We start from the raw sequence: 15,428 nt of genomic DNA on the forward strand, positions 1-15,428 counted from the left end.
TTAAAAACAATTTACATTCCCCTGAAAACATGTTTTACAAAGAGAAAGGGGAGGGGGAGCATGCTGATTTAAAGTATCAGCTCCTGTGCCCTTAAGCAAGGAGCAAGGGAGATGGGAGAAGGGGGAGAGCAGCTTCAGGAATAAATTTAATTCATTTGTTTATACACTGCCTGTGTCCGAAAGATTGGGGAAAAATCTCAAATGGAAAACATATTTAAGATAGAGCTACTAAAGCAAACACAAAGGAACAGAAAGCCACGTAATGAATAAGGCTGAAGCATTGTACAAAAGTAAAAATCTGGCTTGGGTTAATGACAGCAATTCAGAGTCTGTCTGTGAGCTTCCTGGTAGCAAAAGCAAGAAAGGAAATAAAATGCACTACCTTCCCCTAATGAAAAAGCAAACGGCTTTCTCCAAGGTAAGGAAAGGTTGTCTGATAAGAGAATTAACATAGGAATCTTCTAGATTTGTAAATTATATTCTCATTATTGGCTTAACAGATAGAAAAATAAAGGCAACCTAAAATATAACTGCTTATGAAAGAACAATTCTATTTATCCTGGTAGGAATATTTTTTCCTAGAATCTGAAAAATCCCTGGGGACTCCACTGCGAAATAGAAACATCAAGGCTATAAATTTCAAATCTGTCCTGGCCAGCCTGGAGCATTGCCAGTATTTATCATCAGGAAAGGATACAGGGTTTCCTTTCTGTTCTGCTGTCCTAGAGTTCCAGAGGGAAAATGCTTGGTGAAATGATGGGTCTTGTGTTCTGTCCAGTCTCGACAAGCCATTTGGGCCTCAGTCCTCACGTCTGTGAAATGGGATTGATGCCCTCTGTCCAGCCTCTTTTTTAAGAGAGGATTGAGATAGAAACTTGCTGAGGAAGAAAGAGAGCTTTGGAGTAGTGGAAAATGCCAGTAGCATCAAAGCCCAAAACTATCTCTTTCACCAAAAGCAACATGCAAGCTCTCTTTACTAAGGCCTCTCATATCTTGGAGGGGGAAAAAAGAGAGAGAAAGAGCTTAAATCTTTAAATTGAAAAAAAAAAAAAAACATGGCAATTGAATTCGGCAAGTATTATGGAGCCTAATGTAGTAAAGACTCCACTGATCACACATAGCAAAACCCAAGTCGCTTTAGCAAAAAATGAAAACTATTGGCCCTTGTAGTTGAAAAGTCCAGGGTAGATTTAGTTTTTCCCTATATTCTGCTTAGAATATTACTTATATAAGAGCAGAGACCATGTCTGTCTGATTCACCTTAAATCCCTGGAGACCAGGCAATAAACAGCCAAACAAATATGTAAACAAAAAGGATGTGAAGAAAATAAAACAGTCAGGTGTGATAGTGAGGGAACAGGTTGGAGTAACAGCATTCTCGTTCTCGAGGGAGTCAGGGAAGGTGTCTCAAGGACATGGCATTTGAGCCAAGGCCTGAATGATGGCAGGGGTCAGCCAGGTAGAGATGAAAGGAGATGGGGTCAGCAGGTGCAAAGGCCCTGAGGTGAGAACTAGTGTGATGTCTTCTAGGCTCTGCGAGAAGGCCACGTGACTGCAGTAAGTGAGTGAGAGCAGAGAGAGATGAGTCTAGAGAGGCAGGCATGAGCCAGACACAAGCCATAAACATCAGGGTTTATTCTGAGTGCTGTGGACAGCCATGGGGCGGGGGAGCATGAAACAAGAAGAGCCACGTGACCTGGCTTATGTGTCACAATGACCACTCTGGCTGCTGCATGGAGAACAGGCAATAGGAGGGGGAGGGGAGAGACTGGGGGACTAACATAGAGGTACCTCCAAGCAAAAGAAGAAAAACGGGTTGGATTGAGATGGGAAGAAGATGTGCACTTAGGGATGGTGGTAAAGCTAAGAGGCCTTGCTCACAGGTTGGACAAGGGGGATGAGGAAGAGTGAGGAGGCAAGAGAGACTCCTGGGCTCAGCCTGACCTGGGTGATGGTGCTGTTCTCTCTGTGATGGACAACACAGGGGAGGTGAAGAATCCATCCCTCTGTCAAGTGCACCTGGGGTCTGAGATGTCTGGGACACTCCAGCGATGACACCAAGTGTGTGTTAGTCGCTCAGTCGTGTCCCACTCTTTGTGACCCCCATGGACTGTAGCCCGCCAGGGTCCTCTGTCCATGGGGATTCTCCAGGCAAGAACACTGGAGAGGGTAGCCATTCCCTTTGCCAAGGGATCCTCCCAACCCAGGGATTGAACCTGGTCTCCCACACTGCAGGCAGATTCTTTACCATCTGAGCCACCAGGGAAGCCCGATGATACCAAACTGTGAGGCAAATACATAAGCGTTTGAAGCTCTTATGCAATAGAAAGGCAGATACACAGTAGGGGCTTTGTCCACCTTGGTTGAAACTGAGACTCAGAGCCAGGTATTTTGAGGGGACCGTTGTATGCTATTCCTCACTGGCCCCAAAGTCAAAGTCGCACCTCTTAGAAAACCATCTTAATTACCAGCTGGAGCTACTCAGGGAAGACAGTTTGTTTTTATTCTCTACACTTTTTTTTTTTTTCCAAAATGTCCCCAATGCCAGAAGCCCCAAGGGCACCTCGGCAGAATTGAAACCACGTTCCTCGATGGAGAAGTTAAGACTCACACAAGTGAAAACATACTGCTTGCTGGTGCTGGGGAGCCCCTGTCAAAATCTGAAGAGCAGCCTCGTGGAGCTCTGCAGGGAGGCTGTTCCGGGCTGGGCAGAGGCGTGCTGTCTGCGGAGCCCAGTGCAAGGCCTGGCTCCTGGGCCGATGGTTAGATGATGGCATTTAAGGAGCAAAGTCTGATCCCTTTTTCTGAGCCTGCAGTGCTGTCTGTAAAAGGTGGTCGGCTTCCACAAGCAGCAGTGATTTATGGAGAATTTAGCGTTCGCCAGGCCCTACTCTTAAGTGCTGTGAATTCAGTGGCCAAAAAAAAAAGCACAGCAAGATCCCCCACCTTGGACGCACTGACCTTCCAGTTGGGGAAACAGACCATAAATAACTGAATATAAAATGTCAGATGAAATGCTCCAAAGAGAGCCTAGCAAAGTCAAAGGAGATGGACCCAGGGGGTATTTTACTTGGTATAACCAGATAAGACTTCTCTGACATTGGAGCAGAGACCTGAAGGAGGTGAAAGAGAGAATCATGTGGGTATCTAAGCAAAGAGTGTGCCAGACAGAGAAAACAGCAGTGCAAAGGCCCTGGGGCATGGGCAAAGTTGGCAAGTTCCAGGAGCAGGGAGGAAAGGCCAGAGCAGGAAGGATTTGGGGGAGGGGAAGACAGATCATATGGCCCATGGTAAAGTTCCAGATAACATTCTGAGAGTGACCAGAAGCCACTGGACGATTTTGAGCGGGGGAGCAAAATGACCTGACTCGTGGTTCAGAGGCGCCCCCTGGCTGCTGGGTGGAGAAGACCAAAGAGGGAAATGGTGGAAGCAAGTGTTTTGCATTAAATCTGATTCTGGGCCTCAAGGGTGAAAGGGCTCCTGGGGCGGGGGAGGGGAGGGTGGAATCCACGGAGGAAGAACTGGTCAGAGACAAAGTAGGTGCCAAGTTCAGCTTTCCCTCTGGACATTTGGGATGCGCATCCTGAGTTCAGGGCAAGCACCTGCTCATCAGCTCAGTCTGCCTTTGACTCCTGGCCCCACCATCTCCTGGGCTGTGTGACGTGAGTGAGTCACTGCATCTCTCTGAATCTCAGTTTTCTCATCTGTTAAAGGGGTAGCTGAAAAGTCCCTACCTTCCAGGGTTATCATGATGATGGGAGATGTATGGAAGCAGTCAGCACAGAGCCTGCTCCCGTGTACATGTCCAGCAGATGGGGCTCCCCACCAGTGGCCACATGTGCCACTGGGACGACACGAGAATGGGGTAACTTGGTACAGGGACAAACTAATTAATAATTGTTAGATGCATTGTGTGATGAGCTAGAAAATACAACTAGCTTACCAATCCCTGATTTTACCATAATTCGGTAACAATACTTATAATACAGAGATATGGCAAAGAAAAGACAGTGGTGGCTGACCTGGACCTCCGTTGACAGCCAGTTGCTGGAATCTGGGCAAAAGTCTTGACAATTACCTGGCCAGTTTGCCTTTGTGCTAGAACTGCTTCTTTTGAAGGAAAATCCAGGGCAGAGGACCCTCACCTGAAATGCCAGCGGGGCTGCGGGGCGAGGGTGGAGGCTCGATTGAATTCACACGCCGACAGCTCCGGAGCGGTCAAGCCTCCGGGGCTCACTGAACTGCCCGTGCGCCCCCCGCCACGCCGGGGCCGGACCCAGTCCTGCGTCCCAGTGACTGCAGGCGCTGGGGGGCAAGCCCTCTGGGTTTTGATTTCAGGGCTCAGTGCACCGCAGGGGTGGCGATGCCGATCACCCGCGTGGCCCCGAGGTGAGTGGGGCAGGGCAGATTCAGGCAAGAGACAGCCGGCCCTCGCTTTTCCCACCTTCCCTGCTCTCAGGTGTCAAGTGGAGGAGACTGAGTGTCGAAATGGGAGGGAAGAGTGGGTTTTCACACGAAAGGGAAGAATTTTTGACTTCTAGCAGGCGGAGCCAGAGAGGCCACATAACCCAGTACTTCGGACGGCCTTGTGCAATGAGGAACCATTCCACCCAAAATGCCAGGGGCACCCCGTTGAGAAATGCTATGCGGAGCCCTTGTATTTGCATATCACCTAGTCAACTCTACCGTATTTACGAATTACCTAGCATTCAGCACGACCCAGGCTTCATGTAACTTACTTGAAAAAAAAATATTTTTTGTTGTTAAACTTACTTTTTTTTCTTACTAATTTTTTGGGGGAGGGTGGGTATGACTAGCACATTATGCCAGTGATATCATTGGTGATATTGCTTAGAATGAAACTAAGGTTTTATTTATTGTTTGTTTTATTGAAGTATAGTTGATTTGCAATGTTGTGTTAGTTTCTGGTGTACAGCAAAGTGATCCAGTTATATATATATATTATTTCATATTCTTTTCTAAGTGCTTTGTTACAGGATATTGAATATAGTTCCCTGTGCTAAATATAAATCCTTATTGTTTATTTTATATATGGTGTTGTATATCTGGTCATCCCAAACTCCCTTTCCGCTTTGGTGACCGTAACTTTGTTTCTTATATCTGTCTGTTTCTGTTTTGTAAATAAGTTCATTTGTATCATAGTTTAGATTCCACATGTAAGTGATATCATATGTTATTTGTCTTTCTCTGACATCACTATATGATAATCTCTAGGTCCACTCATGTTACTGCAGATGACGTTAGTAAATTCTTTTTCGTGGCTGAGTAATATTCCATTGTGTGTATGTACCACATCTTCTTTATCCATTCCTCTGTTGATGAACACTGGGTTGCTTCCGTGTCTTGGCTATTGTAAATAGTGCTGCAATGAACACGGGGTGTATGTGTCTTTTTGAATTAGGAGTTTTTTCCCAACACCTGCCTAGGAGTGGAATTGCTGGATCATATGGTAACTCCATTGTTCATTTTTTAAAGGACCTCCATCTGGTTCTTCATAGTGGCTACACCAATTTATGTTCTCACCACCAGTGTAGGAGGTTTTCTCCAAACCCTCTCCTGCATTTGTTATTTGTGGACTTTTTAATGGCACCCCACTCCAGTACTCTTGCCTGGAAAATCCCATGGGCAGAAGAGCCTGGTGGGCTGCAGTCCATGGGGTCGCTAAGAGTCGGACACGACTGAGCGACTTCACTTTCACTTTTCACTTTCATGCATTGGAGAAGGAAATGGCAACCCACTCCAGTGTTCTTGCCTGGAGAATCCCAGGGACGGGGGAGCCTGGTGGGCTGCCGTCTGTGGGGTCGCACAGAGTCGGACACGACTGAAGTGACTTAGCCGTAGCCGTAATGATGGCCATTCTGACTGGTGTAAGGTGATACCTCCTTACAGTTGAGATTTGCATTTCTCTGGTAATTAGAAGCCAATTTTTTAAACATTTAAACAGGAGAGTTGACTGAAAGAGGTGTGATAAGAATGCACCACAAGTCGTCGTAGTGAATACTGTTTGAGAAATTGTTTCAGTGACATCAGTTCTGTTTCAGTAATTTAAATCTCTCTGTGATAGAAAACGTGTCTCTTATGGAAGGTCACAGTCAAAACACTTGAAAGCCAGTATTCTAGAGCAGGGCTGTCCAGTAGAATTTTCTGAGCAGTCAGTGTTCTGTTCTGCGCTGTCCAGCACAGTAGCCACTGGCTACCTGAGGTTGCTGAGCACTTGAAATGTGGCTAGTGTGACTGAGGCCCTGGATTTTTCATTGTATTTAAGTAATTTTAATGTAATAAGCCACGTGTAGCTGATGGTCATATTGAACAGGACAGAACATTTACCTCATTGTACTCATTGTTAGGCTTCCATGGTGGCTCAGTGGTTAAGAATCTGCCTGCCAAGCAGGAGATGAAGGTTTGATCCCGGGGAAGGGAAGAGCCCCTGGAGTAGGAAATGGCAACCCACTCTAGTAGTCTTGCCTGGAAAATCCTATGAACAGAGGGGCCTATCGGGCTATAGTCCATGGGGTTGCAAAGAGTTAGGCGCGACTTAGTGACTTAAATAACAACTCATCGTAGGAAGTTCTATGAGACAGTGCAGCTCTGGAGCCCTAAATTTGTAAGACATGACCTACATTTTCAGTTAGGATGGTGATGATAATAATAATAACAAGAACAGTAATCACAGTTGGCAGTTTCTGAGCACTTACCAGGTACCAGGCACTGTTCTAAGTAGTTTATAGGTATTAACTTGTTTAATCCTGGTTATTATTATCCCCACTGTCTCAGTCTGCCCTAGTTGCCATAACAAAACACCACAGACTATATGGCTTACACAACAGAAATAAATTAGGGACTTCCCTGGTGGCTCAGATGGTAAAGAATTTGCCTGCAATGCAGGAGACCCAAGTTCACTCCCTGGGTCAGGAAGATCCCCTGGAGAAGGGAATGGCAACCCACTCCAGTGTTCTTGCCTGGAGAATCCCATGGACGGAGGAGCCTGGCAGGCTACAGTCCTGGGGTCACACAGAGTCAGACACGACTGAGCAACTAACAGTTCTAGAGGCCAGAAGTCCCAGATTAAGAGGCTGGCAAATGTGGTCTCCAGTGAAAGTTCTTTTCCTGGCTTGTAGAGATCACCTTCTCACTGTCTCCATGTGACCTTTCCTCGATGTGTGTACAGGAGAGAGAGAGGAAAAAAAAAAGAGAGTGTGTGTGTGTGTGTGTGCTAGCCAGTTTTGAGTCTCTTCTTGACTATTATGAGCACATGTGCTCAGTTGCTAAGTCATGCCTGACTCTTTGCAACCCCACGGACTACAGCACGCCAGGCTTCTCTGTCCATGGAATTTCCCAGGCAAGAATACTGGCATGGGTTGCCATTTCATTCTCCAGGGGATCTTCTTGACCCAGGGATCGAACCTGTGTCTCCTGCATTGGCAGGTGGATTCTTTACCCTTGAGCCACCAGGGAAGCCCAAATGAACACACTAATCCTATCAGATCAGAGTCCCACCCTTACAACCTAACATTAATGACTTCCTTAGATGCCCCCTCTCCAAACAGAGCCACACTGAGGGTTCACACTTCCACACATGAATTCGGGGAGGACACAAACATTCAGTCCATAACATCTATTTTACAAATGAAGAGACTGAGGTACAGAAGGGTTAAGCGAACAACCCAAAGTCACACAGTTGGCAGAGGCCGTCTTCAGACCCAGGCAGCTGGCTCTCGAGCCCTTCCACGCATCGGCTGTGCTGTGCGGTCTCTCCCAGGAGAGATTGCCATCTGGCTAAGAGCAGAGATTCCCAGTGGGAAATCTCGACTTGCACAGGGCTGTAGACAGCAGGTTCTGAGGGAAAGGGGGAGCAGGGAGGATAGATGTGCCAGGAAGCCTGGAGAAGGACTGACAGCAAGAAAATAAATTCCTGGTGCACGTGAAGAAAGTGAAGATGAGAAACTCCTCTGTGAATTAGCACAGCATCTTCACATTGTGTATATAAAGGTCACACAGATAACAGCAGCCTAAACCACACTACAGTACTAGAGCACCCTCCCTCCCCCCGACCCCCGCAACAGGAACAAAGCAATAAACAGAGAATCTAAATGCATTTCTATAAAGCAGGACATGGACAGAGGCTGGAGCTGAGTAGGAGGCACTGGTGGGAATAATAAATGCAATCACAGTGACAGCTGACATGTCCTGAGGGCTCACCTGTATGCCTTCATTTAACCTTTACAGTAGCCGCAGAGGTAGATTCTGTTATGTATCCCCATTTTAGAGACGGGAAGACTGAGGCACAGAGAGGTTAACGTACTCAGGGCTGACTTGTATTGAGCTCTAACACTGTGCCCAGCATCACACATGCATTTTCTCACTGAAATCTTAAGTGCCATGCAAAGGAGTTGTTTCTTTTTTAAGACTATTTTATGGATGAAGAATGAAACCCAGAGAGGTCACTTTTCGAGGGTCACAGAGCTAGTAAGAACAGAGTGGAGGTCTGATCCCGGGCCAAGCTGACTTCTAGGCTAGGATATTTATCTTTCAAAGAAGATAACAATTTTGAGATGAATGGAGACTTGGAGAAGGAGAACAGGTCCACAGAGTGGGTGGAAGAAAAGAGTCCTTCATAAGAAACGAGATCAACGGAAAGGTTTTGGCGAAAGGTATCCCCCGCCCAACTCAGGCCTGGCCAGGCAGGCAGGTGGGCCAGAGGGAGGACATTTCTAGATGCTGCTGGAGCTCTGGGAAGGCTCATGCTGGAGGGACTCAGAAGTAGCTGGAGTCTGGGCAGGCCGTGGCTGCCTGCCTGACACACAGGCCTGATTGCTAAGCATCTGATTTATGGTTCTGCAGGAGCTATCAGGGAGAGTAATATTTCACCGTGTCAGCGCTGAGCTGCTCTCCAGAACGTCCTGCCCAACTGACCATTAATGCAACATGGACCACAGCCTCTTTAATGCTCTTCAGAGAACTTAAACATGCAGACAACACGAGGAAGATGGCCCGGGTTTCCCTCCCAGGAAGCAGGCCCCTCGCCGGCTAATCTAGAGGCAGGATTAAGCAACCTCGCTCTTAAAATATACCTGCCTTGGAGAAGGAGTGGGCAGGGAGTCCATCTGCGCTCTGAGTCATTTTTCTAAAGCAAATTTGTCAACAATTTCCTTTCTGCGTTTGTGTCTCCAAGCAGCCAAGGACAAAAAATAATGGGATTGGACCACAGCAGAGCAGGTCGGGAAAAGCCCAGCTGTCACCAGCTTAATCAGAATGGATTTTGATGGGTATTTGTCACCAGGCTTACTGTTCATAAATGAGCAAGGATACAAAGTAGCGAAACCTGTGGGATGCAGGCAGAGTCTAATCCAGATAACCTTAAATTACATTTATTAGAAAAACCAGGAAAATTAATAAGAACTGGTCATTGAAAAGACCATTAAGTAGATAAGTCCTTGGTAAACACAAACAAGGGGAAAAAAAAGAGAGAGAAAAAGAGATCAGTAACCAACATCCAGAATGAAAGAGTGGACATTATTGTAGGTTCAGAGGAGATTCTCTTTTTTTAAGTATTTATCTATTGTATTTATTTATTTGGCTGCACCGGGCCTTAGTTGCAGCACAAGGAATCTTTAGCTGTGGCATTCGACTCTTGGTTGTGGCATATGGGATCTAGTTCCCTGACCAGGGATCAAACCAGGGCCCCCTGCGTTGGGAGTGTGGAGTCTTAGCCACTGGACCACCAGCCCAGCCACTGGGCACCTTTGCCCAGGCCCTGTGACTCTGTATGTAAGTTCCACTGACCTGGTCTGAACTTCAGTTTCCATGCTGGTGGAAGGAGGGGTCTGGACTATCACTGGAATCCTTTATCAGGCCAGCCGTATGCCTCATCACACACCGACGAGTGGATGCAGTAACCATATTTCATGGTTTTAAAATCCTGGAGACCTTGAAGGCCCAGAAGCAGTGACACTCCTGCAGCAACTAGTGTACGTGGCACCCAGATCTTGGCTTCTAAACACCATTTTCCAGGGAAAGGAACCAGGGCTCCTTGGATATGAGACTGATTCTAGGGCAGGACAGGAAAGACATGGTAACATGGAGCATCTTACAGTGCCCCAAACTAAGGACATACTCACAAAGCCCCATGATGATGGGGTATGTCATAGGGATACAAGAGCTGACCAGAAAGAGTCAGAGCTGGAACAATTTGAGTACTAAAACAAATAACATAGCATCTAACCCTAAGTATGGGCTTCCAGGTGGCACAGTGGTAAAGAATCTGCCTGCCAATACAGGAGGTACAAGAGATACGGGTTCAATCCCTCAGGAAGATCCCCTGGAGTAGGAAATGGCAACCCACTCCAGTGTTCTTGCCTGGAAAGTTCCACGGACAGAGGAGCCCGGCAGGCCACAGTCCATGGGATCACGAAGAGTCGGACGTGACTGAGCAACTGAGCACACACACAACCCTAAGTACAAAGTAAGCACCCGTGAGTCCGTACTGACGCAGATAAAGGATTGAATAAACAGACAAGTGGGGGAGAAGAGACAGCTTTACAGTGGAGAGACCTGAGGAACACTGCCCGAGCCAGGCGATCAAGGTCAGCATCGCCAGTGTTACGTCATGCTGGTACAGCATACCCTTGATGTGATGTGCTGGGAGTGGCACTTTCACCTCTGTGATCTCCCTCACCAAAAGCCCTAGCCCCGGTCTAACCACGAGCAAAACATCAGATAAATCCCAGTTGAGAGACATTCTGCAAAATACCTGACCAGCATTCCTTTAAACTGTCACCAAAACCAGGGAAAATCTGAGAAACTATCACAGTCCAGAAGAACCTAAAGAGACAAGATGAAAAAATATATCATGGTACCCCAGATGGGATCCTGGAAGGGAAAAAGGATGGTAGTGGAAAACGGAATTAAAAATAGACAGTAGCTAATAATAATATAGTGATATTTATTAGTTGTGACAAGCCATTTGAATATAAGATGTTAACAGCAAGGGAAACTGGGCATGTGCTGTATGGGAACGCCCTATACTATAGTCACAATTTTTCTGTGAATCTAAAAGTATTCTAAAATTTAAAGTTTATTTAAAACAAACAAACAAACAAACTGGAGACTCATCCAGTAACTTGCCCAAGATCACACACCTAGGAAATGGCAGGGCTGGTACTGGAGCCCAGGGATGGGCTTTTGAAGGCCAACTATAAAGTCAAGGCCATGTGAAACTTAATGTGTCTACCCCTGTTCTCTTCTGCCCTGTTCCCTGAGATGTATTAATGTGTAGCATCCTGACGTGTCCATGGGATTAGGACTGAAGACTACAGTGTTCTGCTTTGCTTCTAAATTGTTTCATCAGCAGAACTGACCATCCATGAACCTCTTGCAGTGGTGAACTCAATTCAGTTTGAGGCTATGGAATCCACAGTAGTAATACTAGCAATAATCAAGACAAACGTGTATGTGGTATTTTCTACAGTCAAGGGACTTTTCAAAGTGCTCTATCTGTATTGACTCATTCAGTCCTTACAAAACCCTAAGTGGGAAGTACCATTCTGCACCTCAATCACAAACAAAGAGGCTGAGAGTCAAAAAGATTCAATACCTTGTCCAAGTTCATTCTGTTAATAAGTAGCAGAGTCAGAATTTGACCCAGATCCCAGAGTCTGTGCTGTACTCTCTGACCTTGCAAAAACCAGTTAAAAAAAAAAAAAATGGACACTACTTTACGATTTCCCAGTTTAGTAGATGAAACAAATTAGCCAGTGTATTGGGCCTAGATTCATCCTACAGGCCCCACAAACTGCAGAAACAGAGAAACATTTGTCCTGAAATGGGGTAGAATTGGGGCAGTTTTTACAAAGGCAGTGACATCAACAAACCTTGGCAGGCTTTAGATAGTTGGAAAGAGAGCGGGGGAAAGCATTCAGAACAGAAGGAACAGCAAGTGCAAAGGCCCTGGGGCCAGAGGACGAGGGTTGTTGAAGGGCTGCTGCTGCTGCTGCTAAGTCGCTTCAGTCGTGTCCGACTCTGTGTGACCCCATAGACGGCATAGAACCCACCAGGCTCCCCCGTCCCTGGGATTCTCCAGGCAAGAACACTGGAGTGGGTTGCCATTTCCTTCTCCAATGCATGAAAGTGAAAAGTGAAAGTGAAGTCGCTCAGTCCTGTCTGCCCTTAGTGACCCCATGGACTGTAGCCTTCCAGGCTCCTCCGTCCATGGGATTTTCCAGGCAAGAGTACTGGAGTAGGGTGCCATTGCCTTCTCCACTTTAGCAGAGGCTATGTCTGCAGTGCATTGGGAAATGGGGAGTGGAAGGTGATGAGTAGCAGGGTGTGCAGACAAGTGGGGCCTGAGTCATGGTGAGGACTTGGAGGGAGGTGGGAGCCATTGTGGGGTTTTGAGCAGGGGAGGGCCAGGATCTGACTTAGGGTTTAGCAGGATCCCTCTGGCTGCTGGATGAAAACTAGGCTGGAAAGATGGAGGGTAGAAATGAAGAGGTGATGGTAATAGCTGAGTCAGAGGTCCGCAAACTTCTGTCAGGAGCCAGAGAGTAAATATTTTAAGTTTTTCAGGGTCAGACTGTCTCTGTCTCAACTACTCACTTCTCCTGTTGCAGGACAAAATCAGCCACAGACTGGAAGTAAATGAATGAACATGGCAGTGTTCCAATAAAACTTTATTTATATAACAGGTGGCAGGCCAGATTTGGCTCCCAGGTCATAGTTTTCTGCCCCCTGGTGTAAGTGGGAGGTAATCATAGCTTAGACCATGGTGGGAGCAGCAAGGGAAACTCTTTCCCGAGACTCTTTCCCTTTGACATGTTAAGTTCCTGTTTCCAACCAGATTTATGATCTTCCGGATCTTTCCATTTTCATTTATGTGTATGGATACATTCGTATATAGTATCTCATTTTGTTTTTCAGTTCCGTTCGGTCGCTCAGTCATGTCCGACTCTTTGCAACCCCATGGTTTTTAATCCGTGTAGACCCCGGTGATACTGGCCATCTCCTTCTCTAGTCTGCTGCTTTTTGCCCCGCAGGACGTCTTTGTGCTAGCCTAACAATCTCTGTCTTCCTTCTGAGCGGCCGGGTGGGAGTGTCCTGAATGGATATACCACAGTTCATTCCGCCATGACCCAGTTGAGGGAACTGCAGGTGATTCCAGCTTCTCACTGGGGTGAATGGCCTCCTTGTGCAGGACTCTGTGTGTGTTTCTCTGGGTCAGAAAGTGTCAGTTCCTCAGCACCACTGCGCCTCACCAATGTTGAGGCCACAGGAACCCCCCACTCTGTCTTGGAAGGGCATTCCTGCTCAGATCCACCCCCCCAAAATTATAGTCACACTTTGAGTCCAGAGAGGCCAAAGGCACCCTGGGCAGTGAGAAGCTGGCATCCTCAGCGTGAGGATGCCTGTCCCCCACGCAGCCCAGTTGAGGAGCCGGGGGTCCTTGCCCCCAGGACCCAGCCCAGTTGAGGAGCCGGGGGTCCTCACCCCTGGGACCCAGCCCATCCTCACATCCTCCGGCCTGTCCCGCTCCCCTCGGTGCCGGCTCGGCAGGTAACTCGATCCAGGTCAGCTGGCGGAGTATGAGGTAGCGTCTAGCTGAGCGTCATGGTATTTTATTAAGCCCGAAATGTGATCGCTACTGTTGTCACACTTTAGCGCCCCCAACAATCCCCTGGCAGATGAGAAAACCAGAGCCTTCCCGCATGCCTTTCCCCTGACGTCAGGGAAAGTGCAGGGAACCCTGCCCGGGGGCCCGAGAGCCTGGGTGACCCCCCGGAGCAGCTTTCAAGCCTGAGGGAAGGACCGGGGGCCACTGGGCAGTGTTTTTCCAATTTCAGGCAAAGCAACGGACTGGGGGAAATCTGCTATTAATTTCTCCTTGGTGCCTGGGTCTCGGAAGTCAGCACTGGCTTTTCAATACAGTCTCCGTTAACCTATTAGGATGGCAGGCCCTAGGATCCTTCTGTCTTGATGACATTGCTCTGGATCAGGGGTCTCAAACAAGGATGCTCATGGGGGCCCAAGTGAGGTAAAGTGAGGAAAACCCAGCAGAGGCTGTGGGGGAGTGGAGATGGAGCTTGAGGCTGTGGATGGTCAGGACAGAGGCATGCAAGCCCTGCCTTGCCAGAGCATGTAAATTCTCAAAGTAGCAGAAAATCTGGAGAGATGGAGAAGAAGGGAGAGAGAAGGGAGGAAGGGGAAGTGAGGGAGAGAGGCAGGGAGAGAGATGGCTGTTGTTCCAAAAAATGTTTTATTGTTTTAAGACAGTTTGGGCTAGATGAGATACATCTCCTGGCCAGCTCTCAAGCTCTTCCCTAACTGAACCTGTCAACACAGCAGTGAAATTGTCCACCCTGTTCCTTTGTCCCTCCAGAGCTGCGCTGTCCAGCGGAATTTTCTGCAGTGATGGAAACGTGCGCCATCCAGTATGGTAGCCACTGGCTCCATTTGGCTATGGAGCCCATGAAATAGACCTAAGGAACTGAATTTTCTATGGAACTTTTTAATTTATTTATTTATCTTGGACTGCACTGGGTCTCCACTGCTGCACATGAGCCTTCTCTAGTTGCAGCACGTGGGCTTCTCACTGCAGTGGCTTCTCTTGTTGCAAAGCCTGGGCTCCAGAGTACGTGGGCTCAGTAGTTGTGGCACACAGGCTTAGTTGCCCTGTGGCACGTGGGATCTTCCTGGAGCAGGGATCGAACCCTTGACCCCTGCATTGGCAGGCAGATGCTAAACCACTGGACCACCAGGGAAGTCCTCTATTTAATTCTAACTAACTATAAAGAACCACGTGTGGGGACCTCCCTGGTGGTCCAGTGGCTAAGTTTCTGTGCCTGCAATGCAGGGGCCCTGGGTTTGATCCCTGGTCAGGGAACTAGATCCCACATGCCACAATTAAAGACCCTGCATGCTGCAATGAAGATCAAAGATCCTGCATGCCCCAACTAAGACCCTGAGCAGCCAAATAAATAAAGTTAATATTTAACAACAACAAAAAAAAGAACCACGTGTGGCTGATTGCTACTGTATTAGATAACGTGATTATAGGACCTTTTCAGTCAGAGGTATGCCATCACAACTCTTTAGGAAAGAACACGCCGTCTCAGGGACAGGGATCAATTATACCACCAAGAGATTAGAATCCTGGGTGCATGGAAAGAAAGGCGATGTGGAATCATACATAGAAACGGTTTAGGTGTCAGCCAGATGTCTGCTAGCTTGAAGAGTGGTCATTCATTGCCTCCCAGGTTTTTTTTTCCCACTACTACCCAAAGAATCTCTCAGTCGGGGTCACCGCTGAACGTCCGCCATGTCATTTGCCCTCTGGTCTGGCTGCCCTCTGCTCAGGGCTGACCCCAAGGAAGCCCCTGGGCGGACCTCCCTGCTGTTGCTGCCATCCAGGCGTG

At 47.6% G+C, this 15,428-nt stretch overlaps 1 protein-coding gene across 4 annotated transcripts in view; it reads left to right on the forward strand.

Annotated features, from left to right (window-relative positions):
• The window catches only part of EYA2 (EYA transcriptional coactivator and phosphatase 2), a 262,777-nt gene that overhangs the window by 221,466 nt on the left and 25,883 nt on the right, over window positions 1–15,428 (forward strand). The window lies entirely within an intron of this gene.

Source organism: Bos javanicus, chromosome 13 (assembly GCF_032452875.1).
Source record: "Bos javanicus breed banteng chromosome 13, ARS-OSU_banteng_1.0, whole genome shotgun sequence".
NCBI classification, from domain to species: domain Eukaryota; kingdom Metazoa; phylum Chordata; class Mammalia; order Artiodactyla; family Bovidae; genus Bos; species Bos javanicus.